Genomic DNA, 4574 nt, shown 5'->3' with positions numbered 1-4574 from the left:
TATTTATATCGTATATTTATACATATAAATGTATATTTATATTTTATCTTACAAAATACAGCATTTTAAATAAATGTCAGAAGTGTCTTCAATCATTCGAAACAAAAACATTAATTCGTAATTTTCTATGTAATAACTCACTTTTTTGTTGGAATTTAATAGAAGATAAGTGTGGTAGCGAAAATTATAATACATTTAGAGCTTTTTACAATAACAGTAATATATTATAATTTTTCTTCTGACGAGCAACGAAAATGCTTATAATAATTTACAAAAAAAAATTAGACAACATTTTTGCAATAAAATTAACTCATATAGTGAAAAAGAGAAGGAAGGGGATGCGGTCGGCTACCTTCTCATTTTTCTTTCCTCTTTTTTATTTTTGTCCGAAAATTTTATTTTTTTGTTTCTTTTTCAGATTACAATAGGACTTTTGGTTTTCGTTTATTCGTTGTGGTCCAAATTTGGTCGTTGAATTCTTGTTTTGTTTAACAGGATTTTGCACCAATTTGATTTTTGGACGTTAAATGTGATTTTTAATTTGGATTTTGGTCTAATTTAAATTTCGTAAATTTTGAAAAGTAATTATCTTATAACTCAGGTTTTAAAACGGGAGAATGTATTATGAATTTAGTCATATCCGGAAGTCAGCGTAATGCATCTGTAGAACTTTCAATATCATCTATAATATATAATTATGCAGGGCACTTCTTGCAATAGAGGTTAGATAATTATATGTCTTCTTCTTACATACATTACTGGTGTAAGGGTGCATTCAGTACAACAGTTTTCTTCTATAATTATCATGAAATAAATATAAGCTACGGAATCAGTGATAATGGCGCCTCAGTTTCGACCTTTTTGTAACTATAATTTTTCACACAAACGATTGAAAGGTGCGAAAAAAGACAGATGGGTTGCTCGCAGAAAGTACATAAGGTAAAATGCCCACTTATCACCAAGATCCAAATGATCGACAACGTGTTGATTCGCATATGAGAAAAATATGAAATAAAGCATAAAAAATGTGTTAAGACCTAGATTTTTAGTAAGTTTTAACATTGATTGACGTAATATCGTATATTTTAACCTTTTATAGCTTCAAGTGTGTAAAAGAAAAAAAAATACTTTTAGGAAACTCTTGATTAAAGGATAAATATTTTTAAATTCATGCGTCATGACGAAAGAAAGCAGGACTCACGTATTTTTAAATTCAGAAGGAAAGAAATTTTTGTTACTCACTAGGATGTTTTTCCGTACTCAAAATTGATTTTGATTTATGAAGAAGTTTGTAAAATGGAATTTTATGATTTATTTAAACATTTCATACTTGATTATTTATGATTTAAATCACTCGGTATTGTAAACTTCGACATCAACTCAGTGATTGCCATCTATCATTAACCGTCTGAGATTACAAGTAATTTCCACAAAGTAAATACATAAATTACGCACAAAATTGATAGAGTGAAACGTACTATTTAACCGATTGTTGAACAACCGCTTGTTTAAAAAACACTACAAAAAGTGAACTTGTAATGAACCAAAAATGCAAATGCAAATATGAGCTAAAAAATTGTACTTTTTTTTATTTTACCCAGAATTTAGTCTAGGATTTACGCAGAATTTCCTACCCTGCAAATTTTTCTCTACACCACTTATGTAGCTTCACGGAGCAGTAAAGTATTTCGAAAAAAAAGAACACGAGTAATTTGCGCTCAAAAATAGGTCAAAAGCGGTCAACTTTGTGAGACTATAACTTATGACCTATTAGAGCTAGACCATTATAGTTTTATTAAAATTACTCGAAATTTCCTCTACTTCAATTTAACTTTCGATTTTTTTAAGGCAAAATTGACAGGTTTCAAAGTATAGATATAAACTTCAGAATTGAGTTTTTTTCGTCTCTTTTTTCTAAAAAATGCGGGTTCTTTGAAGGACCATTACCCTGCACAACCGCGCCACCTCTCTCTCTCTTCCTTCCAATAGGAAAAGCGACCAGCCGTCGCCAACTACGCATTCAATACGAAATATTTAAACTTACATTTTTCCCCTTTTGTTTTAGTTTGTTTATTGAAATTTATTCAAACCAAGGTTAGGGAACAAGGAAACTTACAATTAAATTTATGTTATAATTTTTCACGCGCGAAATTCCTTCGAAGGTAATTTATAATTTCATAGGACTATGATTTTATTTGATTTAAAACTCCTGTTGCATATATTTTCCGCTGTATTTTGTTTTATATTTTTGTGAACTTGTTTTATTCTACTTGGATATTTTATTGTTTCTCTTACTCTTTTAAATTTTAATTACATTTTTAGTTAAGCAGAGATATTGTTTTTCTTACTTTTGTTTACCCTTGTATTTTTCCTTATTTCGCTTTTAACTCTTGCTTTATTTACCAGTAATATTCTTTTACTTTAGTATTATTCCTCCGTTCTTTTGTAACAATATTATTTTACTTTTTTTGTTATATCTATTTTATCTATTTTTTTTATTTTTTATTTTCGCTTCCTGCGCAAATTCTACGAATGGTCTTGTATTTGAAATTATCAATTTTCGCATTTTTTATTTTGCGAATATTATTTCAATTTTCGATTCTCAATTTCGTATTGCATACGAAAGTTACCGCGCGTTTCAAAGTTGAGTTCTGCACTCGACTTTGAAGGAAGTAGGGATGGGCGGGTCAGCCGCTACGCCCCTCCATTAGCGACACGAGTGGCGTACAAGCGAAAGTACGCACTCTGGTCGCTTTCGGCACTTGTACCATTTTTTGAGAATAAAGAGTTCTATTGAATCCAAACATAAATGCAGCCTTCTCTCTCTTTTTCTCCTTGCTCTCGTAAACCTACCAACCTTATCTCTCTCTCTCTCTCCCCTTTCTTTCGCAGTCCTACCATCCTCCAGTCTCTCTTCTCTTCCTCTCTCTCTCGTGGACGGTAAGTTCTCCTCAGCTCCGCCACAAATCTATACTTATTTCATGGTCGGTCAGCTCTCAGCATCCCCGTTCGCTCTCTTCACTTTATTTTTTGAGGTCGGTAGGCCGGTAAGTTCTTAGCAGCTCCGATAGCCTTTACCTTATCTTATTTCGGGGACCGGTAAGCCTTTCTCGCGGCTCTGATTGTCTCTGTTCACCTTTTCTTATACCTTCCGATCCTTCATCCAGACGTATGCCTGGAAAGTCAAAATCCTCTCGTCCCGGTAAGCCCACCAGAAATCCGCCTTCGCTTGGCCGCACTCCGCAACGCCGTCCAAACAGGTCCGATCCGTGAACCTCCTTTCTTCCTCCCACCAATTCCGCTTTGCCCGGCCCTTGCCTTTTTCATCCACAGTTTCGGGCCCCCTCACAGTGGGGCCTTTTGGATTTGTTCGTGCAAAAAATCGACGACTCTTAAATTTCAACCGAATTGAATTTTTTTTAAATATTCGTGAATAAATTTACTGTCGGATGGATACGCCACTATTACGGTTTGAATCGTCAGTACGACAAAAAAACGTATACCAAAGTCGGCAGTCGTCGGCCGATTTTTAGGCTATTCAGATGTGAGTAATATTTGGTAATTCGTACATACAATGTTTCATGCTCATTGTTATTTATGTTTTTAACTGTAAGAAAAATAGATTTAAAATTCTATAAAATACTCTTTCGTTGATTTCTTCAGAATAAACGTTTCTCGGTCGAATAATTTGAAAATGAAAGTATTAACTTTATTAAAGTTTGTTAACTATTATTTAAAACGTTTATTGCAAAAATAGAATGAGAGAAGAAAGGTTTGCACTTATTGGTTGAAAACATAGATAGCAATGAGCATGAAGCATTGTTTGTATGAATTACCAAATATTACTGACATCTGAATAGTCTAAAAATCGGCCGACGACTGCCGACGTTGGTCGACGTTTTTTTGACTTACTGAGGATTCAAACCGTAATAGTGGTGAATCTATCCGACAGTAAATTTATTCACGAGTATTTGAAAAAAAATTCAATTTGGTTGAAAATTAACTAGTCGTCGATTTTTTGCACGAACAAATCCAAAATATCCTACTGTGCGCCTGGACGACTCCAGGCGTTATGAAACTCCGGACGCCCTGCCTCAACCGGGTACACCTTCACCCCGCAACGGTTTCCGCGTGGAGGAAAGTGATGACGATGCCATCATCTTGGACGGTGAAGAGCTTCTGCCCTCGTCCTTAACTTCTCCAGCGAAGCTCTCTCTGGCAAAACCATCGATGAAGATCTAGAGTGACAAAATTTTACTAATGCCGGAGAAAGTTTGGCATGTATCTGGAGTGATATGGTAATAGACACTTACCTTGTAATTTCCGAGTACAAAAATCATAGCATTAACAGCCAACCTCTGGATGTGAGTGACCATTGGTAAGCAACTTGCGTACGTGAATGTGTGCAAAAACACTGAATGATGTAAGCCCCTGCGAAGTAAACTACGAAATATTTTACCAAGCGTTTTTTTCCACCTCCTTGTCGTGTAAAGCAAAATGAAGAACTATATAGATCACTAGTAGCTGTAAATCCCGCTAAAGAAAAAGATGATGCAGAATTTTTATCTGCTTTC

The sequence above is a fragment of the Belonocnema kinseyi genome, chromosome 5 (genome assembly GCF_010883055.1).
Source record: "Belonocnema kinseyi isolate 2016_QV_RU_SX_M_011 chromosome 5, B_treatae_v1, whole genome shotgun sequence".
NCBI lineage: Eukaryota > Metazoa > Arthropoda > Insecta > Hymenoptera > Cynipidae > Belonocnema > Belonocnema kinseyi.
The sequence above is the reverse complement of the archived record's forward strand: the minus strand, read 5'-3'. Positions refer to the sequence as shown.